Raw genomic sequence first — 27,327 nt, forward strand, 5'->3', positions numbered from 1 at the left:
GACATCTGTCAATTTGTCAGGGCTGTGGGGTATAAGGATGGCTAGTGGCGAAGGAAGGGCTTGAGGTGCTGCTGTGGATTCTATGTCCCCCTCGTTGCACTGAGAAACATAAGGAAAGCATTTGCTATTTCAACACCATTGTCCCCGGATTCTATCTGTTTGGTTACAACATGATTTCAAAGCTGGACTGTGTGGGTCTGGACACAAGGGTTAGGGGAAGTACTACATTGGTTTTATTACTGTTTAATTGTACAGACTTGGGAGTGGAGGTGGTCCCTAAGCAAGAGGGAAGGGGAAGCAGAAACAGCCATGGGAAGAGGAGCGTAGGAAGGCATGGAGAGGGTGGCCGGGGGCAGAGGATGCCAGGTCCCATTAGCCATTCCTGACTCATTCTGACACTGGCGAAGCATTAGCATTTCTGTGTTTCAGTTCCTGCCTAATAAAACGGCAGGACGGGAGGGCTATATTATCATAAGGCTTAGCTGGCCTTTGCAAAGTGAGCTAGAGGTAGAGCTAGGCCAGCAGCTGGGTCCTCCCAAGTCTGGCTTGTACTGCTCTTTAAGCAGCAGATATGCATGTGCATGCGTGTATACACACACCTATATGTGTGTACATGTGTTTGTGTAGGTATGAACACACGCATCCTCAGCAGGAGGAAGCTACTCTTGCACAAGCCACTACATCTTCAAAAAAGAAAACCTTCAAAAGGGTCAATGAGCTCGTTCTTCTATGTCCAAATAAGAATATCCCTGAATCTAAAAACATGAGTAGACTTTTCACTTCCTAAAAAAATCTCCAAAAGAGAGCTTTACAGCCTCCCGTTAATGATGTGCTTGATTTTCTAACAACTCTCATAATGGAAAAGTTCCTCTTTGCTATATTTTTAAAAAATTGCACTCCTGCCTGCATTCCCAATTCCTCTTATCACACTATCTTGACTTTGCCTACCTGCCGCATTCCAACAACTATACAATTTACTTATTATTAACATTTACTGCTTATGGTCTCATCTCTTCCCCCCAGTGAAAATAAGCTACCTTGTTTGCCGATTTATTCCAAGAACCTAGAGCAGTGCCTGGTTCAGACGTGGCGCTCCATACATGTGTGTACCTTGAGGCTGAATTCTTTCTGGTTTAATCTTTGCTAAAAATCACAGATCTATAGAGCTGGAAGGAACCTTAGAACAGAACCTAAAAGATGTAGAAACTAAGGCCATTAGAGTAAGCAGCTTGCCCGAGGGTCTACATTGAGCTTCCCAAGCCCTTTTCCACTTCACCTCAGTGCCTCCACACACAACTGTGGTCCTGGGGAAACAGCCTGGGTGGGAGGTAGCCAATGAGAGAAGCCAAGTCTGAACTCACTTAAAGCAAGGGAGTCAGAGAGATAAGTTAAAGCATTTATTTACGGAATAGTAAAATCTCATAATAATTTGTTCATCAGTAGCCACTTTCATCTCAGGATCTCAGAGGGCTCATGAAATTCCACTCCACCCCCACCCCCCAACATGCAGCATCATTATCATTATCTGCGCTCAGACAAGGGAATCAAGAGGCTGGGTATTCTAGGGCCGTCTTGCATCCTGGCTCAAAGCTCTGTGGGACTACACAGCCTCTCCATAGCTTTGCATCCTCATCCTTATCAATATCAAGAACAGCTAGATAAAGCGACAACCGCCCAGTCTGTTTTCTTTTAGGCACTCCTGAAACCCTTCAGGCCCAGGCCAATTTTCTTTTTCTTTTTTAGTCTTTTTAGGGTCACACCTGCAGTATATGGACATTCCCAGGCTAGGGGTCAAATTGGAGCTGTAGCCACTGGCCTTTGCCACAGCCACAGCAATGCTAGATCCAAGCTGTGTCTACGACCTAAACCATAGCTCATGGCAACGCCGGATTCCTAACCCACTGAGCAAGGCCAACAATCGAACCTGCATCCTCATGGATGCTAGTCAGATTCATTTCCGCTGAGCCACGAGAGGAGCTCCATGGCCCAGGCCAATTTTTAAGCTAGTGTTTAGAGAAATGACCCTGGGTGTTCAGGTGTCCAAACACATAACAGCTCCTTCCAGGTCACCAGGGGCTGGGACTTGACCACAAGGACGTCTGAGGTACTCAGCAGCTGGCAGTGGTGGGGGATGTGTTTCTTTCCTCAGTTTACTGCCTGCCCACATACCCCTTTCCATCTGTGTGAGGCAAATCAACTCTTGGGATTTTGATCTACCCACACAATTCGTGTTTACAACCACCCCTCAATTATTGAGGAATCACATAAAGGGCTGATGACACTGCATCAACACTACAAGCCCTGAGGAGAAGCCCATTCAGATCCAGGCACAGGGGGCAGACTCTGTGTCCAGCGCATACTGAGCCATGTCCTCCACCCTCATATGGGACTGCTGCTCCCTGAGCTGCACGGAGCACTCAGCCACGCTACCCAGGGACTCTACCCCCACCTCCCTCTCCTCCTGAAGTTCTCCTCTTCAGGGAGATGAGGGAACAGAGGTTTCTGAATGATGGAACAGAGGTCTCTGAATTCTAATACTTCCCATTGGAAAGCTTTCTCTAGGCCCCTACTGCACAGAGGCAGGAGGGCTCACCCTTCTTTATTCTCTTACGGAATGAAGATGCCCGCCTAAGCAGTGGAGATTAAATGACATCAAAGCCACAGCAGCCTCTTTACCTGTGCCCAGTTTACAGTGTCAGTTCCAGTCGAGGAACTGTGGTTCTAGTTTGTTGTGTACCCTGTGAGCTTCCTCCCCTTCTGCAGGTCCTGGGACCACACTGCTGACCTTGCCCTTGGGCTGGGAGCTTCGTGGCTGAACTGCCAGGTGGCATCCTGAGGTTTGTCAGGCCCTGGAATAAACGGAAATCCTTACTGAGCCCAGGATTTCTTAGTATTTCCTGAAAAGCCCATGTTCTGTAGGATACTCAAAGGAGTAATGCAAAAAAAAGGATTCTGTGATCGAATCAGTTGTGCAACTTTGGGTAGAAAAACAGGTTGAACAATGGTGGTTCCTCAAAAAAATGAAAATGAAATTCCCATAGGATCCAGCCATTTACGTAAGGATATGTACCCAAATCACTGAGAGCGGGTTCTCAAAGAGATGTCTGTACACCCATGGTCACAGCAGCACTAGTCACAAAAACCAGAAGCAACTCAAGTCAGCTTTGGTTGAGTGGATTAACAAAATATGGTATATATGTACAATGGAAATTATACTGCATTAAAAAGAAGGAAAGTCTCAGAGTTCCCATTGTGGCTCAGTGGTTAACGAATCCGACTAGGAACCATGAGGTTGCGGGTTCGATCCCTGCCCTTGCTCAGTGGGTTAACGATCTGGTGTTGCCTTGAGCTGTGGTGTACGTCGCAGACGCAGCTCGGATACGGCATTGCTGTGGCTCTGGCGTAGGCTGGCAGCTACAGCTCCGATTAGACCCCTAGCCTGGGAACCTCCATATGCCTGGGGAGCGGCCCAAGAAATAGCAAAAAGACAAAAAAAAAAAGGAAAGTCTGACACCTACTACAATAAGGGTGAGCCTTGAGGACATTGTACTGAGTGAAACTAGCCTGTCACAAAAAGACCAATACTCTGAGTCCATTTAGAGGAGGCACCCAGGGGCAGTCAAATTCATAGAGACAGAAAGTACAATGGTTGTTGCAGGGGCTGGGAGAGGGGAGAACAGAGAATTGTTTAATGGGTATGGAGTTTCCATTTTGCAAAATGAAAAGGGTTCTGGAGATTGGTTGGGCAACAATGTGAATGTACTTAACACTGCTGAACTTAAACACTTAAAAATGATTAAGATGCGAGATTTTTATGTCATGTGTATTTTACCACAATTAAAAAAAAATTCAATGTTCTTTGCAGAGGAACTTCTCAGAGCCTTTAAATGCTCTTGTGCACTGGGAATCCCCAAGAGGGGGATACACCGAGCAGCTTTTCCCAGCTTATCTGGCCACAAAATCCTCTTTTATTACAGAGCATCTCATGGGACCAGTGTGCTTCAGAACACACTTTAGGAAACACTGAAAACTGTCAGAAAATAGGAAATCCTATTTTTTATATTTCCATAAAGGAAGACAAGGCTCCAGAGCCTGAAGCCAGATTTTCAAAACAGCGTTAACCCACCACAACCTCTGATACAGGAGAACCAGATTCTGTCCTCCACTGTTCCACTAATTAGCCACGTGGTCTCAAAGAGGTCTCTACTTTTTTCCTCCATCATAAGAGCAACATATTTCACTGGTTTGTGGCAAAATCTAATGATGAAACACATGTGAAAGATCCTGAAAAGACCAAGTGCTATTCAAAAAGTAAGGTAATTATTAAGTGTTCATACTTATTGAGGTATAGCAATGTCAAGGTGGCATTAAAAGCTCAGAATATCTACGAGGCACCAAACAGGCACTAAGAAAAGAGATGAAAGAGATGGGGAAAAGAAAAAAAATCACAGGCTGAGTCGTACTTGTAGTGTAGCAAAAAGAGAGACCAGGAGCCAGAAAACATAGGTTCACAAGGTGACTTTATTGCTATGTGACCTTGGACTAGCCATTTAACCTCCCTGACTCTCAGCTTGTTCAGCTTCCCAATGAGATCATCAGGGATCACCTCAAGGGTCACCCCCAGCTATAGGAGTCCATGAAACACCAAGACAGACATGCCAGGAAGTAAAAAGAGGCAGATTACTGCCCCTGTGCCCCCAATGAGCAAAGAGGGGGCTGCCAGCCTCCAAACCAGCATGAGAAGATGAGGCTGTGCACACAGAGGGGTGTTAGGGACTTATTTCCTTGTAAATTCTTATTAATAATAATTCACAATACTCTCTTAGACCCTTGCCCCCACACTTTTTAAAAAAGTGTTCCCAGGAGTTCCCGTTGTGGCTCAGTGGTTAACGAATCCTACTAGGAACCACAAGGTTGTGGGTTCGATCCCTGGCCTTGCTCAGTTGGGTTAAAGATCCGGCGTTCCCATGAGCTGTGGTGTAGGTTGCAGACGTGGCTCGGATCCCTCGTTGCTGTGGCTGTGGCGTAGGCTGGCGGCTACAGCTCCAATTCAACCCCTAGCCTGGGAACCTCCATATGCTGCGGGAGCGGCCCAAGAAAATGGCAAAAAGACAAAAAAAAAAAAAAAAAAAAAAAAGTCCCCAAAGGATCTTCACTGAACTGCTGACTCAATTGAGACGGATGAATGGGGAGCGGGAAGTTGCAGATGGAACAGAAGTACAGACTTCCACAGAAACAGGGCTTCCTGGTCCCGGGGACCTATCTTCCTGCAGGTTCGGTGACTATGAACAGAATATGTGAAGAGCCCAGCCACTGCTTCAGCAGATGGACAACCTGTCCTAGATGCTCTCTTGGCCAGGGCAGTGTCCGTGGTGCAGGAAAGATGGAAAGCAGTGGCTGGAAAGGAACATGAGGAACCTGAGCAAAGGAACAGTCTCTGGGGGCAGCAGGAGGGCAGACCCCCAGAGCAAAGGAGGTGAGGGGTTGGATGTGCTGTGTGTGGTGCCAGAAAACCCCCAGATGTGGCAGAGCAGGTAGGGGCCAAGGGAACCTGCCTGGATGAGGCTGGCATACTACCCGCCCCCCCCCCCCGCCCCGACCTCCAACACACACACAGAAGGCTAGGAGTCCCACAGGAGTGGCAGGTGGGGCTGGGAGGGGCCATCTCTTCTATGGCCCCTCCCAGCAAGCCTAGCTGTTGAAGGCTCACTCTAGGTAGTGTGGATAAACAACAGAGGGGGAGAAAGCAGTGACTCTGGGGACAGATAAAACGTTTCCTATGTGCTGGATGCACAGAGGAAGAGAGCTGGTTTGTTCTTGGCTTTGGGGGAGATGAGGCAGAGGCAGAGGCTGATGACTACCTGTAATGACTGAGGAAATAACCAGAAGCTCAAGAAATCAGCAGTGATGGAAAAGGGACCATTTAAACTGAGTTGGTAAATGAAAATATTGAGTAAAAATGTCCAGTGGAGAAAAGGTATTAATACAAATAGCTTTGTAGACATAGACATGGGAGAGCTAGGCATGAAGCAATGTATACATCAAAAGGGGCTATTTGTACAGTGTGCCATTTGAGCAAGGATTCTTATCTCTGGTCTATGAACAGGCATTCAAGGGGTCCAGAGACCTGCCCTGGCTAACACGCTGTATCTGTGCTTGTTTTTATGTGTGTAAATGTTTTTCGGGATGGAGGACCCCTAGCTTTCATCTGGTGCTCAAAAAGGCCCCCCCAACAGTGGTTTAGTTGGCATTAAGATTCTCAATTATTGATGGAAAACTTCTTTGCTATCTGCTTGCCAAATCTGCTGTATCAGAGCACACCAAAATGCTAAAATTGCATTTACTACCAAATTTAAGAACCTAGGGGAGTTCCTGTCGTGGCGCAATGGAAACGAATCTGACTAGGAACCATGAGGTTGCGGGTTCGATCCCTTGCCTCACTCAGTGGGTTAAGGATCCAGCATTGCCATGAGCTGTGGTGTAGGTCTCAGAGGCGGCTCAGATCTGGTGTTACTGCGGTTCTGGCATAGGCCAACAGCTACAGCTCCGATTCAACCCATAGCTTGGGAACCTCCACATGCCTCGGGTGCGGCCCTAAAAAAAAGAGACAAAAGAGGGAAAAAAAAAAAAAAAAGAACCTAGGAATAGTTATTCTCCTATCATCTTGTTATAATTAAGGTACATTATAACATTCCAAAGACTATTGACATTGGCAAACATATTTAATTCAAATATTTTAAATTAAAAATGTTAAAAGCATATTTAGGGCTTTGCAAGTACAGGTTCCTCGCAAAAAGTTTACTATGTATGGTACTTTAACGGAAGGAATCTAGATCTGTTAATATTCACAGCTAGATTTAAAGACCTGCCAAAAACACTTATTGGAACTACTTTTAACAGTCATGATATTTTTTTTCCAAAAGGATGTTATCAAGTAGACTGTGCAGTAATGACTATAAATACGTGACATGCCTGCGTTACTATAAATAAATATTGCACATTCTCCCAACCCATTTAATTACTGTTCACCTAAAGCAGTGCAATTAAGAAACTGTCTTGAATTCTGAAAATGGGAAAAGCCCTCTTGTCTCTCTTAGGTAGTTTTACCATCCTAACAATAGACTTAATGAAGCCTTTTAAAAGAAGGACAATTACATTAAAATGACCAGGGCATGTAAAAATTCATTACATAGATCCTCCTGCTGTCTGTTGGATTAAAGGCCTCATCGCACCCTGGAGAGAAGTAGGAACAAAGAATAAAGAAAAACCACAACTTTCTAAGCGAACATCTTATGCCTGAGAATTAACCTGGGCCACTCAGGACTTCACCCTAGTGCAAAGAAAATATGCCTGGTATCAGATAAACTAGGAGCACTGCTGGCTTGTTGAATATAAACCGACATCACGATCCATGTCGTGATGATGATCAACAACAGTTATGTAAGTTTATACAGCTCCTCCCTTAAGAAAGGATAAGGGCTACAAAACAAAGTCTACTCCCCCAGGACTGTCTGGGACCACGAGCACCCATAAGCCTAAACACCACCCCCACCCCCACTAAAGACAGCACCAATTGACTGATTTTTGTTAAATTTATTCCTAAGTAACTTAGGTTTTTCTGTTGTTATATAGCCAGAACTGGTTTTTTAGCCTTCTTTTCCACCTATTAGCTGCCCATCTATAGAAATACAATTAATTTTTTTGTAATATCGACCTTGTACCTTGTGACTTTCCTAAGTTTTATGGTTCGTTCTGGCCAGTAGAGGTTTTATATATTCCCTTGGATTTGTCTGGATAAACCTCCAAGTTGCCTGCAAATAAAGACAACTTTGCTTCTTCCCATCCAATCTTCATGCCCTTATTTCTTGTCCTTGCTCTTTTCTCTTTCTTAAAAAGCTGCAACAGCCAGTAGGAAGTTCCCGCCAGGGCTCTCCAGTTTGCTTTATGCCATTTTGGGCCCTTGTGGGGCCATGAAGATTGGACCAATGGGGAACTGTGACCCTTGGCAGAAAGATCCTGACCCTGCCAAGCCATCTACAGAAGGCATGGCACCTGATTTAGAGCCTCGAACTTTAAGGAACAAGAATTTATGGTTGACTTTCTCTGGTTTAATTACTCGTACCTCTCAAGACATGGACATGTTAAAGAAATACTCCAGGGAATTACTGAATCTTTGGGATTTTGAGCTTGTTGGGCCCTTGGAGATTAAACCTCTCATTTTACAACAAAAGTGAGGCTCAGCATGTCTAGTGACTCTTACAAGGGCAGCTAGCAGCAGAGGGTGAGTCTGCTGTTTCTGATGGGACATGAACTTGGACTTCACAGACCTGATCCTAGTCTCGAGTAGGTCAGGAATGTACTTCCACCCCATGAGACTGTAGGTCTAAGAGCCTAGGGGAGATCTCAGATACTCTGCATCTCGGTGTAAGTAGATGGGATGACTTGGGGCCATGTAAATATGGGCATCTTGGGAGTTCCTGTCATGACTCAGTGGTTAAGCATCCATGAAGAAGCGGGTTCGATCCCTGGCCTCGCTCACTGGGTCAAAGTATCTGGCGTTGCCATGAGCTGTGATGTAGGTTGAAGATGCGGCTCAGATCCCAAGTTGGTGTGGCTCTGGTGTAGGCTGGTGGCTACAGCTCAGATTCGACCCCCAGTCTGGGAACCTCCATATGCCGCCAGTGCAGCCCTAAAAGAAAAAAATAGATAGATAGACAGACAGACAGATAGGCATCTTTTTTTGAACTTTTGCAAAGAGTGTTCCCTAAATCCAGGGCAAGATTACATTTTCCACTGCCTAGCCAATCTGTAGCTGGCCATGACTAATAACAAACGGATTTTCCTCCCCCAGCTCCCAGGAAATTGACTCTGAAACAAGTGAGAAGCTAGGCTCTCAGAGAGCATCTCTGACGCTGTTTATATCAACTGCTGAACGCGATCATCTCATGTCATCACAAAGCCTTTAAAGCTCACACACAGCCCACAGGGATCCTGGCTGAACTCTTTTTGTACATATTATTTGTACCTGTCTCCTAGAAGAACTTGGCGGAGCTAATAAAATCACCAGCATGTTTAGCAAGCCTGTAATATGTTTCCTCCTTACCAGCTGAAGGAGGTTAACAAAGAAGCCCTCAAATTAACAAATGTATTGCTGTCAATCAAATACATGTATTTGAACAGCTGAAATGCTAGAACTTGAGAAGGTCCAGTTCTTCAAATTCCCCCTCTTGTCCCCAAAAGACCAAGCATTCTTACTCATCGGTCACTTCTCTAAAATAACCGTCAGTTGTCATGGCTAAAAAAGAAGTTCCAAGAGGTCAAAAGTACTTATTGAGATCAGAGTAAGACTCCAACTAGACAAAATAGAAACCAGATGAGAAAAGAATATCACTCGTGGCTGTTGGGTGTGTTTTGGGCAAAGCTTGTTTCGACAGAGAAGGGGAAGCTTGGGGAGGAGGGTAGGAACCAACAAACTAGCTACTTGCACAGGGTGTCTTAAGACTGTCACCTCCATTGACAGGTTAACAACCCTACAGGGGTAAATGTACCATCTTTAGTGCCCGAGGAAGTCTCTTAAGTAGCTTGTGCAAGGTCAAACAGCCAGTTAATGGAAGAGTGGCAATTTGAATCCAGATGCTCTCTTTCCACCCTCTTAATTAATTTTATTATAAAAGTAATGTAACCACATTGAGAAGAAAATCTCTATAATCTAATTACCCAAATACAACTAGCATTTTGGTAAAATTTTTATAGGCTTTTTCCACCCAAGCATTTTTGCCTTCAAAATTAGGATTATATTCCACAGGCGAATTGGTACTGTGCTTTTCTTCCCTTAACTCAACACTTGTCCAAATTATGTCACAATTTTTAAAATCATCATTTTAACTAACAGACAATGTTCCATTGAGTAGACCTGTCATAGTTTGCATAATGAGACCTCAGTTGTGGAAAACTGAGGTTTTTTTACATTTTCTTGGAACAGCACAAGTGTTATTTCCAGTATGCCATGTTGCTTTCCCAAATGTGTAATGTCACCATCAAAAGACAATACTAGTCAACAGACGATGAGAAACTATGGTTGAAATATTTTGAAAATGTCACCAGCACTGAGCTCTCTGGCCTGAAATCAAAAAAATCAGATGAATGCTATTAATGAAGGGTGACCCAAAAATAACAAGTTAAAAAAAGCTGCCCTTCTGAGATTCCGGAGAACACGTGTTTTTAATGGTTTAATGCTCTACTTTCAGTTTCATAGGAATGCCAACAAAAGACATTGTCCTCACTTAAATCCAGATTTGGAAGAATGGATATGCTCTGAAAAGATAACAAATTCTATCAGCTTTACATATCAGAGCAGTCAGGATTTACAAATGAGGCCAAAATGCACACCTAGGACCATGTCACATGTCATAGCTAATTTGCCATTCAAAATGCCACAGACCCATTTTTCTCGGGTCAAGTGAATGACCACAGAGCAGATCTGAGTTCTCATTAACTGAGCCTGAGAGGTCAAAGAAACTGCACTGTCAAACCCTGTGTCAGTTTCCTGGATTTATAAAATACAAAATATGGCTGTCAGAAAAATCTTCTGTGTTTGGAGGAAAGTAACCTCCAAAAACATTTGTCTGCCTCCGTGTGGCTATCTGTTTCAAAAGCTTTACTAGAATCCATACCACCACCCACCCCCTCCACCCCCAGCCCCGAGTTTGATGTGCAAACAGACACTTAAATGACTGGCAGCATCTATCTGCTCCTCAGACAGAGAACTTAAAGGTTCTTACTGATCAGAGAAAACAGTGAAAATGGAAGACAACTGGGGGTTTCATTCCTACTGCGATGGAATCAGCTCCCTAATGACAATGTGACAGTGGTCCAGGCAAGATAACCTTTTGTCCTGCCCACACCTCTCTCTTCACATTCCCAGCTGTCTCTGCCCCACACGGTGGTGGGGAGCTGTACTTCATCAGACCCTAATGACATCCTTCTCCTCACCAATATTTGGCTAATCCTGCATTTCGTCTTCCCTTTGGACTTCCCCTTCTTTTTGGAGTTAATCTGATTACTCCTGGGAATGTCAAATGGAACATCCTATAACCACTATGGAAAACAATTTGCCATTACACGGTCAAGTTGAAGAGGCACATACTCTAAGACCCAGGAATCTATTCTCTTCAATACTTATAGGAGGAACTGTTTGCCGCAAGGCACACATACAAGACTGTTCACAGTGGCACTGCTTAAAACTGCACAAAACTGGAAAGGACCCACATGTCCATCGAGAGGAGACGGGATAAATAACTTGTGGTGTATTCACACAAGGCAAGGCCATACAGTGGTGAAGGTAAATGAATGGCATGTGTGTCACTGTAGGCATCGGTAGCGATGAATCTTAAAAAATGAATATTGACTGAAAAAAGGCAAATGTACCGGAGTACCATTTATATATAGCCCCGAGGCAAACAAAACTTAATAATAGATTGCTTAGGGAAATAAACCCAGAAGAGCCAGGAAATGACACACACACAATTCAGAACAGTGTTTCCTCTGAAGGAGAGGGGTAGGGCCAGGGAGGAACACACAGAGGCTTCCAAAGTCCTGGTGGTGGTCTAGTTTTTAAGGCGCAAGACGGGGAGAGGGGTGGTGTACTCCCCCCTCTCTGTCTCCCTCCTCCCCCCGCAATTAGGTAAACAGGTATGTATCTGACATACAGACACAGTCCTTTGTATGCATATGTACTCCTTTGCAAACATCCTCCTCATCATTTGTCATGGTACCCTGAGCCCTGAAGCCACCTTCCTCGGTGCTGTCTTCCCAGCCTCTGACTCTTTGCAGAGCCCTCTGAGGGGTCCCTGGTCTTGGACGGAGTGTTTGCTCCATCCATCTCCCTACTCCGCTCCCGCGTGACGACGACCAGACGTCCACACAAAAACCTGCACGCAGATGCTTTAAGTAGCTTTTTCATAATTCCCAGAACTTGGAAGCAAACAAGATGTTCTGCAGGAGGTGAATAAGTAAATAATCATGGTACCTCCAGACAATAAAATATGATTCAGCGCTAAAAAGAAATGAGTATCAAGCCATGAAAAGATACGGAGGGAACTTAAATGCATATGTAAGTGAAAGAAGCCAATCTGAGAAGGCTACATGCTGGATGGTTCCAACTACATGACATTATGGAAAAGACAAAACTGAGAGACAATAAAAAGATCACTGGGGAGTTCCCGTCGTGGCGCAGTGGTTAACGAATATGACTAGGAACCATGAGGTTGTGGGTTCGATCCCTGCCCTTGCTTAGTGGGTTAATGATTTGGCGTTGCCATGAGCTGTGGTGTGGGTTGCAGATGCGGCTCGGATCCTGCGTTGCTGTGACTCTGGCGTAGGCGGGCAGCTCCAGCTCCAATTAGATCCCTAGCCTGGGGACCTCCATATGCTGCGGGAGCGGCCCAAGAAATGGCAAAAAAACCAAAAAAAAAAAGATCACTGGCTGTGAGAGGTTCGGATGAGGGAAGGATGAACAGACAGAGCACAGAGGATCTGTAGGGCAGTGAAAATACTGTGTGATACTATGATGGTGGAGGTGTGCCATTTGTTACATGTAATGAACCTACATGCACATATCATGGATCACCCAGAGTCACCAGTTTACGTTAGGAGTCACTCTTGGTGTTGTACATTCTAAGGGTTTGGATAAATGTATAATGACACAAATCCCTCCACAAAAAAGTTTATTCATTGGTTTTAAATTACTGTAGCACTCAATCTTGATGGAGAGTGGAAGATAAATTAAGATGGCAGAAAGGCACCTTCCCGGCCTCTTCTCCCACCCTGGCTGTGAATTCACACCATGCTTAGAAGTCATGGCCCAGAGAAAGGGGGACAATGAACAGACGTTGGTAAATTATTCCAATGCCCCCTAGTTTCACTCTTCATCAGACTCCCATTCGAGATGTTCTCGCATCTGTATCGATTTCACAGCACCCTGAACGCAGCACGTGATGACTATCTGCCTCCCCCACAGTCAGCATCACACAGCTCTCTAGTGGCACAGTCAGGATGTCTCAAGCCCCGGGGCCCACACTCTTTCCACTGCTTCACTCGGCCTTGTGCTCGACCTTGGAGCCATCTCGCTTTCACAGGGTCCTTTTACGGGAAGGACTATGCAAATGGACACCCTGTTTCATCTCTTCTTCTGCGAACGGCAGTGATCTACTTCCTCTCCTTCCCTTTACACTCTGGGTTCAGCCGTGGCCCATTTCACAACTTCACGAACACCCCTACGTCTTCCGAGAAGCTGCCACGTTCCCCCGGCTGTGGGGGCTGCTCTCCACAGACCACACGTAACCCGAAGAGGAGGCTGGGTCTTTGGTGGAAGTGAACCCTTTCACATCTGAATGGGGTTCTAGCTCCTCCTTCAAAATCACCCACGGGCTAATGCCCCTGGGTGTGCTACGGAAAGTGGGGCTCAGGATGGAAAGCCACCGGCATCAGTGAGAACACCATGGTACCTCTGCCCTCGATGCAGTGTTTAACCAAGTCCCCTCCCAACACGCCTTTGTGTGGTGCTGCCTCATCTCGGGCACTTTCATGGGACTGTCAAGGGGAAGACTGCAGATACAGCACCCTGATGTCAGCAGAGATTCAGACAGCCACTCAAAACATAGCTGAGCAAGATGGGGGACCCTGGGCCAAGTGACAGTTGGGTTTGGTGGACTCGGGGGTGATGGGATGGCCACTTCTGAGGGTACAAACATCACAGGGGGGTGACACGGACTTGGAGGGAGGTGCTTGTACAGTAGGGCTTGGGAGGCACATTACCCTTGGTTAAGGAGATTTTCATCAGATGTGCTTATGGAGATCACAAATAATTCACAGCTGAAAGAGGATCGCTAATTAATTAGAAGAAAGAACACAGATTTTTAAGGACTGAAAGGCTGGAACGGTTACTAGGGCTGACCAAAACAACAAAAATCTCCCCATAGTAAACAGATAAAATCCTGATTTTCTTCAGGCTAATGCTCTCCCAACTGAGCTATTTCAGCCACCCATAAAATCCTGCTTTTGACTGTAAAACATCTAATGCATAAATATAGGAACATGTCAGACCCAGCCCCATACCCTCCCACCCATTCAGCTGGGACAATTTACTCTGTTCGCAAGTCCTGCCAGAGACCCTGACCCTAGGCTCCAGGCCACTGACACGGAGACTCTCACCAGTGTCCCAACTCCTGACTTCAGACCTGGGAGCTCCTTTTACCTTTCAGGCTCAGGCTCCTGCTCCCCCTTCTCAGCAGTTTTGGCGGTTGATCCTATAACTCGTTCTTCTGGATGCAGCTCTTCTACAGCTTCCTGACAACCCAGTACACTAGTGCTTCTTGCACGCATCTGGCCCATTGACCTGCTCTGCCGAACAATTCTGCTGCCAAACACCTGTCCATCTAGACGGCCAGCTCTGGAAGGATTTCCCCACTGCTATGCCTTACCCAGCATCCCCAATGCCTCCTGTTAACAGCCTGCCGCTCATACATCTCCATGAGCACGCCCCAGGCCACGGATCTCTCTGTTCTCAGGATTCCTGTCTGGACTATATCCTGGATCCCAAGCTGATCTCATCCTGTTATTGACAGAAACCCAGCTCTTCTCCAGCAGGGGCAAAGGGGATGGGTTTAAAGAAATTCGTATTTAAAGACACTGAATATGAGCTCCATGCAAGCTGCAGGTGCGATGGAGTGGCTGAATCACAGATGAAATTCTGGCCTGCACTTATATATACACTTGAAGATGCAAAAAACAAGGGCAGCTCATGGGCTTACTAGACTTAGGTATAGAATCCTTACTCTGCACTGACCAGGCCATCTCTGAAGTGTTGTTCCTATCTGAGAACACGCTTTTAGAGAGACAATGACCAGAGTTCTCTGGTGGCCTAGTGGTTAAGGATGTGGTGTTGTCACTGCTGTGATGCAGGTTCAATCCCTGGCCCAGAAACTTCCGCAGGCTGCAGGTGCAGCCCTCCAAAACCAAATAAATAAAGAGACAATATCAGGCAGGAAACACATCCAGTAAGAAGCAACCGGAATGACAGAACTCTTGGAGTTCCTGTTGTGGCACAGCGGAAATGAATCCAACTAGGAACCATGAGGTTTCAGGTTCAATCCCTGGCCTCGCTCAGTGGGTTAAGGATCCAGTATTGCTGTGAGCTGTTGTGTGGGTTGCAGATGTGGCTCAATCTGATGATGGCTGTGCTGTAGGCTGACAGCCATAGCTCCAATTGGACCGCTAGCCTGCGAACCTCCATATGCTGTAGGTACAGACCTAAAAAGCAAAAAAAAAAAAAAAAAAAAAGACAGAATGACAGAACTCCTGACATCAGGTAATGTAAGAATATTTGGAAGAACCAGGGCTAATGGCCTAGGAAAGGAGGATTTGCAGGCATGGGGTTTTCAGGTGCAGAGGGCTCTCACGTGAACACAGGCCCAGAGGCTTAGTTACAGGACAGCTTAGGGATCTGCACGAACAAAGTGGAAGAATGAAGCTGGTCCCACTCTGCTCCTTAGTGACCCTGCCTCTCTAGCCTCAGGTTCCCCTCAGACTGGAGGATCTAACTCTGAAGGCCTCCGCCACCTCTCCAAGCCCCCAATTCTTCATCCTTACACTAGCGCCAATCTGAGAAAGAAGACAGGCATGGCTTTGCCTGTTCCGAGGCCTGGCAGACAAGGTCAGTTCCTTAGATCTTCCAAGTGGCCCCTTCCAAGAAAATCAAATTCACTAAAGAAACTTGTGAAATGAGTGGGTGCGGGCTTTAGCTTTCAGGAAAAGAAAAATTCAGAAATTCCCCAAAAGAAGGTGTGGAAGGCAGAAAAATCTCTACTCCTCCCCAGACATCCTCTTTCTAGTCCCTGTGATCTGGGACTATTATCTTACATGGCAGGCTGTGACATGATAAAGCGAGGCATCTCCAGAGGAGGAACTTATGCTAAATTATCTGGGCTCCACAGTCTTCGCAGGGGTCCTCAGAAGAGCCATACCCAGGGAGATGGGATAGACACACATAGGGAAGAAGGTCAAGTGAAGGCGGAGGCAGGGACTGGAGAGATGTGGCTGCAGTCAGGGACCGCCCGTGGCCATCAAAGGCTGGAAGAGGAGAGGCAAGCAGCAGATGTTCCCAAAAGCCTCTGAAGGGAGTGCATTCCTGCTGACATCCTGATATTGGACCCTGACCCCAAAACCATGAGAGAAGAAACCCTCTATTTTTTTAAGACACTGAGTTGCGGTCATTGGTTCTAGCAGCCACAGCAAACTAATACTGGAAGGTTTTCTGCTTAGATAAAATGTTGTTGTGGGCCAGAAGCAGGCAGTAATAATCTTCTTTAAGGGAAAAGCTTGAATTTGTACGTGTTTTTATGGTCCCTTCCACACCAGTCCCAGAAAAAGTGCAGCTCGGCTTTTAAAAGTGTTTGGGGCAGTGACAAAAGCACCTTTTAAGCAAGCCATTCTTCATATGTATTTTACTACTATCTCTCCTTCACACACAAATTCAGCCAATAGTAAGTCTATGCAGGGCAGACAACCACCCAGTGACTCCAACCTCCACCCAGCAGGCCTGGCTGCCATGGGACATGTTATGCAGCATCTCACAGCTACAGGAGGAAGCCTACAGAGGAGGTGGGAGCTCATCTTGATTTTCTACTGTCATGGGGGCGGCAATCCTCCCCACCCTTGCCTGGCAATATCCAGCTCTTGGAGAAGGATGAAACCTACTGAGATGAGGATACAGTAAAATGATCCCCCAAGCCTAGGAACTGGCCATGGAAAGAGAATAGGGTATCACAGGCCTCCCCTGACTGTTCTGTGGTCCCATCATAGAACTCCATCTCTGGAAGTCACTCTTGCTATCACAGGGATCACCTGGTGGGACCGGGTCAGGTTTAAAGAGATGGTTCCTGAACTAGAACTCAAAAAGAAACTTGCTCCCCAATGCCAATGTTCACTGCAGTATTATTGATAATAGCCAAGACATGGAAGCAACCTAAATGCCCATCAACGTATGAATGGATAAAGAAAATGTGGTACATATATACAATGGAATATTACTCAGCCATAACAAAGAATTATGCCATTTGCAGCAACATGCATGTACCTAGAGCTTATCAGACTAAGTAAACCAGAAAGACAAATACTATATGATATCACTTATATGTGGAATCTAAAATGTGACACAAATGAACTTACCTATGAAGCAGAAACAGGTTTAAGACATGGAAAACAGACCTGTGCTTGCTAAGGGAGACGTGGGGAGGTGGGGGAGAGTGGGTTAAGCATTTGGGATTAGCAGATGCAAACTATTATGCATTGAGTGGATAAACGAGGTCTTACTCTATAGCACAAGGAGCTGTATTCAATATCTTGTGATAAACAATAATGGAAAAGAATATGAAAAAGTGTGTATAGATGTACAACTCAATCACTTTACTGAACAGCAGAAATTAACACAATACTGTAAATCAATTCAATAACATAAATTTAAATAATAAAGAGACAGTGCCCCTTTTAAGTTTCTAATGTCTCCTTGATAAGAACATCATTACTACTTTAAAAACCACAAATAAGGGAGAAAGTCCTTTTAAATTCAGGGAAGAAAAAATGAAAGGTACATATAAAATTACCAGTTCAATGACGGGGGCTAATGATGACTCATCTGCCTTCTGCTCCACGGAGCTTCAGTACAGGAAAACCTCCTCTGTGGTGTGGAAAGAGGGTGCCCAGGTCTGAGACCTATTTTATTTATTGACATTTCTCAAGGCCATACCCGCAGCATATGGAAGTTCCCAGGCCAGGGACGAAGCAGAGATGCAGCTGCTGGCTTACACCACAGCCACACCAACACCAGTGTTCAAGCCACATCGGTGACCTATGCTGCGGCTTGTGTCAGCACTGGATCCTTAACCTACAGAGTGTGGCTGGGGATTGAACTGGTATACTCATGGATACTAGTCAGGTTCTTAACCCGTGGAGCCACAATGGGAACTCTCTGAAACCTATTTAAGATCTCACTGTTTCCTAGATTCAAATCCTTGGATAAATCATTTCACTTCTGTTGAGCTTCATTTTCCTCACATGGAAAATAGGACAACTAAGTATGATGACATGTGGCTTAAACAGTGGTTGACTCACCGGACTTGATTAAAGTTGGAGGAAAGAATGAGTTAATTGTTCTGTATCCAGGGCTAGATAATTCAACCCCAACTTTTCAACTTTTTCCTTGAATCTCAACACAATACTGTCATCTGTAGTCCTTCCAACAGCCGTCACTATCTGCTTGAGTTCAAAATATCAAGGAAGGGGAAGCTTTCACTATCTTGGAAGTTCGAACTGGCAGAGGGCACGCTTTTTCTTCTTGGACAATGGTGCTTAATTTACAATCCAGAGATTTATGTGAAATATAGGTGGTCAGTTATTACGGGAGATGCACAACTATTATTGGTCCAGGACTAAAAATGTTTGCTCTTCGACCTACAACAGAACTCTGTGTAAGTTCCTCATTCCTAAACATACATACACAACCCCCCCACAAAGCCACTCCCTTTTCTTGGTCCCTAGTCACTAGAGAAGCAGGCTGTGTGAAGCCTGGTCTTTATTCAGTGAAACAGAGGCTGGTCTCTCCCAATGCCCAGGCACCAGCGGCATGGGTGTGTCTAAGGCTGGGGCAGGGGACATGGAAAATGGAGGCTAACAGGGCATCCCATTGGCCCTGGGGCTGGCAACCCGATGCACGTGGATCAGAGTGGCCCTAAGGGACCCACAGAAACCTGGTGAGCCCTGCCCTCCATTCAGGAAGCAGGGGCTGCTACAGATGGCGTTTTGCTTACGCTGTTCCTCCCTTCCTCCTCTTCACTCTCCTCCTCCTGAGAGCAAGCTGTTCACCCAGTGAGGAGGGCACCCCAGCCCCAACCCCCCCATTCCCACTGAAGACAATCCTCATGCCGTCCCAGTGACCAGCATTCTCGAGCCTCTGGACACACCGTATAAGCCCTGCTGATCTTCTGACCCCTGGAAAAATCCTATTCTCCCTCTGAAAAAAAATCTTACATGGACAAATTTTTCCTCTTCACAACAGTTGTGAAGGAATCACATACACACGGCTTTAAACCTTGGTTTCTAATGCAGTCCTGAATTTTGAATCCTTTACTGTTTTGAAACAGATTTTTTTTTTCCCCGCAAAATGACTAGCCCTACAATAAGAATCTAGGACATTTTCATCATTTCCCTTGGGACTTATTAAAACAAGACTGAAAAATGGAGCAACTTTTATGTACAGTCTCCATTTATTTACAGACTAATGTATTTCAAGAAATTCACTGAGGGAGTTCCATTGTCGCTCAGCGGTTTACAAACCCAACTAGTATCCATGAGGACTCGGGTTCAATCCCTGGCCTTGGTCAGTGGGTTAAGGATCTGGAGTTGCCATGAACTGTGGTGTAGGTCAAAGACACAGCTCAAATCCCGCATGGCTGTGGCTGTGGTGTAGGCTGGCAGCTGCAGCTCTGATTTGACCCCTAGCCTGGGAATCTCCATATGGCATGGGTGTGTCCCTAAAAAGACAAAAGAAAAAAAATTCACTGAAAAAAGGAAAACAGCTCTAAAGCAGAAAGTGACCTTTTGAATTTACTTTTCTTTCTGAACGACAATTTTACCTGAGGTGGCCCCCATGTCTTATCAAATAAATAGCAGTATTTTGGCCATAGTTGTGGTCTGGAGGCAGCTAGATAAACCCTGCTCACAGCTGCAACAGCAGTACAGGAAATCTCAGTCTCACTGAAACTACAAATATGACAGGGAACTCTCCAGGGTAGGTGCCGAAATCCCTTAATCACGCTAGTCAAAGGCCATGAAGGACAGCTGAAAATCTCACCTTTCTCCTCAGACCTTTGAGAGTAGTTATGACCAAAGCAGATATTATTTCAATCAATTTCATTTAAATCATGATTTAAATGACTAAATAAGATGACTCAGGTTTATCAGCTTTTTATTTTAAAGTGTGATTTTGTTTTTCTGACATAAAACCAAAATTACATAGTTTTTTAAATTCAGCTGAGTTTCACTTTCAGAAGATACGCCTCATATTGTCAAATCAGTGATTTATGGAAACCCTCCCTCAGAGGTAGCTCCCTCAATAATTCTAGAAGATTCTGTGAAAAAAGGTATTCAGTGTTTTCCTTGTGTTCTTACCGCTTCTCCCTCATTTATCTTCAGACTTTGCTTTGCTTGCCCAGATTACTTCATTCTTTTTTTAATGTGTCAATAGTTTACTTTTAATTTTAAATATTTTATCGAAGTATAGTTGATTTACAATGCCAATTTCTGCTATACAGTAAAGTGACCCAGTCATACATATATATACATCTCCTTTCTTATATGTATTATCTTATATTTCCTGGACCTCATTCCTCATCCATTTTAAATGCCAGATTACTTCATTCTTTTTTTTTTTTTTTCACCAAACAAACTTTTATTGTGGTTTGACTTTCTATGCACATCTTTTTTTTTTTTTTTTTTTTACAGAATAAAATACATACATTTACACACAATTACATTCACACAGATTATTATAACATGGATTTTAAGAAACAGATTAAGGAGTTCCCGTCGTGGCGCAGTGGTTAACGAATCCGACTAGGAACCATGAGGTTGCGGGTTCGGTCCCTGCCCTTGCTCAGTGGGTTAACGATCTGGCGTTGCTGTGAGCTGTGGTGTAGGTTGCAGACGCGGCTTGGATCCCGCGTTGCTGTGGCTCTGGCGTAGGCCTGTGGCTACAGCTCCGATTAGACCCCTAGCCTGGGAACCTCCATATGCTGCGGGAGCAGCCCAAGAAATAGCAAAAAGACAAAAAAAAAAAAAAAAAAAGAAACAGATTAAGTGACTCCCACTGGAGAAGTGGAATGGAAAATATGCTGAGACAAATAGGAAATTTATTCTGTACTTTATCCCAGTTTTATCTATTACATTTCAATTTTTCTTTAAAAATTAGCATTATATTAAATTGTTATATTATGCAACTAAAATTTATAAAGAAGAAAGCCTTATATACCGTTAAATATTTTATATAGCATAGTAAAAAGAATAACAACTGGTAAGTATAACAAAAATAATACACCCTCTGAAAATAACTAAAATATAAAATGCATAAGTTGGTTAAAAAACAGTGTAACTATATAAATATGTCCTCACAATTTGTTCCATCTCATTGATTCTTCAATAAAGGCATTACACCATTCTAGGTGATGTGATTACTTCATTCTTAAGAATTACCTATTTGTTTGCTTGAAATTTTGCACTTTGGAGAAGAAAGCTAAGGAACTGTTGTCTTATCGTATAATGCTATTAACAGTTTCCACAGAGAAAACCTACAGGTGGAGAAAAGAAACATGATTTCTGGGGTACACAGATTTTTTTTTTTTTTTTTTTTTTTTTTACTTTTCTACGTATCAAAGTAGTTTTCATTGGTTCTCATTTCCCCTTAGCTTGGCATTCAGTATGTTGAGAGGGTGTATTAGGAGCCGGCTCTAGGCTCAATCCCTGAAGGATTCAGACCTGACAAAGTTTATATTCCAACAGGAAACACAGACACCAGATGGCTATCATTCAAAACAACAATGTAGCTTTGAAGCAGTGCATGGTGAGAGGGCAATGCCATCCAGGATCAGAAGGAGAGTGTCAAGGAAGACTGCTTTAGGAAGTAACGTTGCCTTTTTATTACTTACTCATAAAACGTTTTCAGAAGAAGTAACACCCATATACAGTCTCAAATACTGCATCAATTCCAAGGTAAGAAGAGGTATGGGAAAGAGAAGGCTCAGGACCAGACAGAGAGGCTTAACATCCTTGCTGTCACTACCTGCCTTGAGCAACTCATGGTCAGGGACATGGTCCCCTCACGAGACTGTTCTAACAGTCCAGTGTGATACACAGAATAAGCACTCAGTATGTGGTGGAAGTCCAATGAACTGCAGACAATAACAATTACAGATGGCATACTGATTTACTTTCAGCTTGGACATGCCAAACTAGAGCTAATTTTCCTTTCATACTTCTATCTTTACCAAAATGTTCAGTGGAAAGAGAAAACTCAAAAATTCATTAGAAAAACTCTGACATCAGAGACTTTTCTTCATTTGGGTTGGCCAACAGCTATCATTTACTTTATTTTATTTTATTTATTTTTTTTGTCTTTTTGCCATTTCTTGGGCCACTTCCCGCGGCATATGGGGTTCCCAGGCTAGGGGTCGAATCGGAGCTATAGCCACTGGCCTACACCAGAGCCACAGCAACGCGGGATCCGAGCCGCGTCTGCGACCTACACCACAGCTCACGGCAACGCCAGATCGTTAACCCACTGAGCGAGGGCAGGGACCGAACCCGCAACCTCATGGTTCCTAGTCGGATTCGTTAACCGCTGCGCCATGACGGGAACTCCGATATCATTTACTTTAAACAACAGAGGCGTGTCCTGTACTAGATTCTTCTTGGCAGATACATAAACACAATCGTTGGTGCATCTGTACTCAACAGCCTTCTCTGAGCATTAGAGAAAGGGTCTGGAATTGAAGCTTTTGAATTAGAGCTTTTAAAATAGTGAACTCCTCTAGGGCGGATAAGTGTTTTTCAGGTCTTTAACTACTGGACTGAGAGGGTGCAGGCAGGGCCCTTCTGAGGAGCTCAAACTCTCTTGCAGCCCAAGAAGCATTTCCCAGCCCATTCAGTCTTTTTTATTCTGACTTCCCTGGGTCCTCGCATGGTTCAGTCCTCAGTAAGACAATGCCTGCTGCCAGGGTTCTACCTGGAGGCACAACCAGCCAGGCTCCACCTGCAAGGACCTCCCAACCTAAGGCCTTATTAAGTTTTCTTTAGACTGTGGCCAACAGCTCTTTTTCCTTTTTGGGTCCGCACCCATGACATATGGAGATTCCCAGGCTAGGGGTTAAATGGGAGCTACAGCTGCTGGCCTACACCACAGCCACAGCAACACAGGATCCAAGCTGCGTCTGTGACCTACACCACAGCTCACGGCAACACCAGATCCTTAACCCACTGAATGAGGCCAGGGATCAAACCCTCAATCTCATGTTTCCTAGTCGGATTCGTTTCCGCTGAGCCACGAGGGGACTTCCCCTTTTTCCTTTTTGATACAAGCCTCAAATCAGAAAACAAACCAAAAAAATATATGTTTTGTGTTTTAAGTTAAATGATGAAGCATTTGACTTGGTCTTGGAAAAGAGACCACTTTACTGAAAGTGGAATGAAAAATGAGGCTTAGAGAGGAGAGGAGATTTGCCTCAGGTCTTAACAGCAAGCTAACAGCAGAGCTGAAGCAAGAATTTAATTCACTCCACTTGGGGCCCTTCACCATATTAAACAAGCCCTGTGGTCTGCGTGGCATAGGATTGTACCTGGGACACAAATTCACAGACATGCCTCCTCCACAAGCTGGAGCTCCCTGCCTCACAGCTGTGGGAGTCACCTTGGCCTGGGCTGTATGAGGCTGGGCAAGCCTTGAAGCCTGGACCAGCACCAGGCACTTCCCAGACCCCCACCCTGGGCATCCGCTGTTCTGTGCTACTCCACCCTGGGGTGGCTCCTGGCACCCAGAGGCTCCAGCCTGCCATGGGCCTGGACCAGGAGGGCCACAGGGCTCAGGCCCATTGGGTTGGGTTTGCCAAACCCAGGCTTCTACAGCCTGAACCCAAGTGCATGAAGGGGGTCTACAAAGGCTTTCTTCCTCCTGGCCCTGACCTTTGGTTTGTAGGAGCCAAAAAGGCCATGACTGAAAAGAGAGCACAGATCATTATGCAGAAGCTGGGGGTGGGGGAGGGGAGAGGGCTGTGTGGGGTCAAAGGTCAGGGGTTGCTCATAATTGTTCTCAACCAAGAGTTCAGACAGTATACTTCCTCGACTTAAAACAAAGGTGCATTGTCTGCAGACAGAATGGCTCTAGTTCAGGAGAAGGACCTCTCTCATGCGTAATTCAAAATGAGGAATAACATCCAAGTCATTCTAGATGATGAGGTGGCAGGCCATCAGGGAACCCATGGGACATCACACCCAAGGCCAGCCAACTGGGCAGCAGAGTCTGGGGCAGGAAAAGATCCTATGGGTGGCAGATGAGACCTGCAACGCCAGCCTTTCAAGGGAAGCCAAGGTGCCCGGGAGATGAGAGAAATACAGGCAGAGAAGACTCAGCAGACATCTGCAGGAAGAATGGCAACATGGTTCCTTCACACATCCCCTCCCTGCAGCAGCTTCTCTGGACGCCTGGCCCTCGGCCTGAGCTTCCAAAGCCCCTCCTGCCTGGCTCTATCCTACTGTGTAATTATTACCTGTGCACCATTTGCCACATTCATTTCTGTCTCAGCAGAGTCCAGTAAGGTGTCTTTAACACCCAGAGGACACCAAAAAAATGTTTAGTGAATGAAACCATGGTGACTGCAATTTGAAGGTACAACTAGGGCAGCGGCAAGCAGCAGTTATCAGAGTAGAGGAAAAAATCAACAATGAATGAACTACAGGGAGCCTCTCTCAACCAGAAGCCAGAGGGCTGCCCAGCCCTCAGCAGCCCCTGGAAGGCTCGGCAGCCACCCGGCAGCTGTTCTGTTCTATTTTGGGGCTGGGAAGACATATCTTAGAGCTAAAACATATGTTCTCATAATTATCAAAATTGAGTGTTACAAATAAGGGAAGGGGGAAAATAGTAGGTTCACCTGAGTGAGCTGAGACTTTCTATTTCATATACCAGCTCCACCGCCAACTCCACCTCTCTCTTAGAAACCAACGCTCTCAGAGTCACCAATCCTCAAGTTCAAAGTGGACCAAATCCTGGGTTCCAAAGGGAAACCCCTTCTAATTTACATGGCATGTGCTCTCAGGGCAAAACTTGCCAACTTACTTTTTCCACGTCTAGATTAGCATCCCGCTTCTTCAAAAAAAAAAAAAAAAAACTGTAGAAGAGAAAAAAAAAAAAGACATCAGAAGAGAACTGAGCACCCTTTGCCTCTAAACCACTCACAAAGCACAACCATACAATTTTCATTTCCTGGAGATGATCAATTTGCCCACAACTTTTTTCTTGTTCACACAATTGTTGAGAAGTCACAGTTGCCACAAACACCTGCCTGCAACTGCAAAGACCTGACCCTGTACCACCAAAGACAGCCAGCATGAGATCTTAACTTTCCAGAGCCAGGAAAAATAGAGATGGGGGTCTTGAGTGTGTACACACACACGCATACCCCTTCTCCAAAGTGCCTGCCCCCAAGTCATCCATAGCTGGGACACATTAAAAATGAGTCTCCATAGCTGAGACACATTAAAAATGAGTCTCCAAAGTCTTGTTCAACTTACCCCTTGGTTTAAACCTCCCATAGTCCCCAGTCCCTCTCTGCCCCACTTCCTGTCTGTGGGCGAGCCTCACTGTCAAAACAGCCTTTGTGGGAAGCCCTGCTTTCTCATCAGCTAGGGTTCCCCTCTCTGGGAGGCCTGCCAACCCAGCAGCCTGCACGACTTGTCCATGGAAATCTAGCCCCAAGAGCAACTTAGAACCTCATGTCAAGCCCCTGCAAAGCTGAGCACTGATTTCTGAGGGCACCCATACCCAGGTCTCATGAATCCCCCAAGTGCCAGGAGCAGGATGGTGGCACTTGCTCACTCACTCTACCTACAACCTGCCAATACAAAGGTACCTCATTTATTACTTATGATTTTAGCTGTTTGAACAAAGCTTCAATTTTAATAAATTACCTAAAGAAAACAATAAAAATGGTTGAATGGAATTACATTAACAATAATATGTTAGGGCAGAAAGTGAAAGGTTTGACAAATCTAAAAAGCAGAAAGCAGATACAATCTTTCCTATCTTAGTAGAGACTCAAACTTGTTTTCCATGTGATTCTTGGCATCTTTCTTCCTGGCCCATGGCTTAAAATGCCTCCATCATAAATTACTAGTCCCATTAAAACCACCCCCCGCTCCACACACACAGAAGAGAATTTCTGTGCTGTCTGCAAAACTGCATAATTAACAGTCACATCTTTGTTTTGTTTAGTCAAAGATGACTCAGAATGAAGGAAAGAAAAAATGACCATGGGGAAGAGAATGAGAAACTCATATACTGTCTTGCACAGATGGGTATCCAAATCATGAACTCGCTGCAGACACACAGGAGGAGCAGCACACAGGCTGGAGGAAGAGACCGTGCCAACGGGCACCGGCTCCGGGCACGTGCCTTAGCAACCCACACCCCCATCTATTCCTTGCTTCTGAGACAGGCCATCCTGTCCTACCAAATGCCACCAGGCAATGCATGCCTTTTCTTTTTCTTCTGGCTCATCCACTGGAGATCTAGACATTGCTAAGCTGTGGGGGGGAATGGAATTCTCTCCATCCAGAAATGTCCCCTGCCCTCCTACACCCAGCAAAGAGTAAGCCATTACTCTGAGGACTTTCTACCAAAGGGAACATCTATGCAGTGGAAGTCTGACTTCCATTCTTTTTTCTTTCTTTTAATATTTATTTATTTATTTTCCTTTTTAGGGCCATACCCGCGGCATACAGCGGTTCCCAGGCTAGGGATCCAATCAGAGCTACAGCTGCCAGCCTACGCCACAGCCACAGTAATGCCAGATCTGAGCCAAATCTGTGAACTACACCACAGCTCACCGCAACACCAGATCCTTAATCTACTGATCGAGGACCAGGATCAAACCCACAACTTCATGGTTCCTAGTCGAATTCATTTCCACTGTGCCACGACGGAAACTCCCTGACTCACATTCTTGAACACTTCTGAGACAGGCCATCCTGTCCTGTCTTTGGAAAAGAGGTCTAGGAAGGCTGTCATTCTGATCTACAGAATGGTGTGTTCTCATGTGTAAGGTGAAAGAGTCCTTCCTCTGCCACAGAAAGAACACTTGGAGAATCAGAACCTTTTCTAAACTAGCGAGGCAATTTCACCTCTCTTGTGCACACAGCACGACCACGATCACTGGGTCCCCAGTTTCAGCAATGGGCTCTGGAAGAATGAGCCCTCACTCCATGGCTCTTGAGCAAATAGTACCAAAAGGAAAACCAAAAATCTGCTTGCAGCTGCTGGCTCACTGCCACACAAGGAATTTTATCCATACATCGTACGTGTATGCGGATCATTCAATTTCTTTTTCAGGTTTACTAAACAGATGGAGCTAATTAACAAAGACAATACATGTATGCATCACCCCACAGCAGCCAGAAATCAGAAGGATGTCACAGCATTAACTTCAAAGACTCCCAGCAAGCATACGGGGC

The 27,327-nt window shown here is 45.2% G+C and overlaps 1 protein-coding gene across 3 annotated transcripts in view; it reads right to left on the minus strand.

Moving 5' to 3' along the window:
- The window catches only part of FYN (FYN proto-oncogene, Src family tyrosine kinase), a 225,160-nt gene that overhangs the window by 170,882 nt on the left and 26,951 nt on the right, over window positions 1-27,327 (minus strand). The window contains exon 1 of one of the 3 annotated variants that reach the window (XM_021084361.2): window positions 24,935-24,987. The exons of the other annotated variants lie outside the window; for them this stretch is intronic. The gene's annotated coding sequence lies outside the window, so the exon portion shown is untranslated. Of the gene's footprint in view, window positions 1-24,934; window positions 24,988-27,327 lie in introns of those variants that run through there. 3 annotated transcript variants of the gene reach the window in all.

This window comes from Sus scrofa, chromosome 1, assembly GCF_054392235.1.
Source record: "Sus scrofa isolate SSC_HxYL_T2T_F1_AM1 chromosome 1, Sscrofa_HxYL_maternal_Yorkshire_Landrace_v2.0, whole genome shotgun sequence".
Classification (NCBI taxonomy): domain Eukaryota; kingdom Metazoa; phylum Chordata; class Mammalia; order Artiodactyla; family Suidae; genus Sus; species Sus scrofa.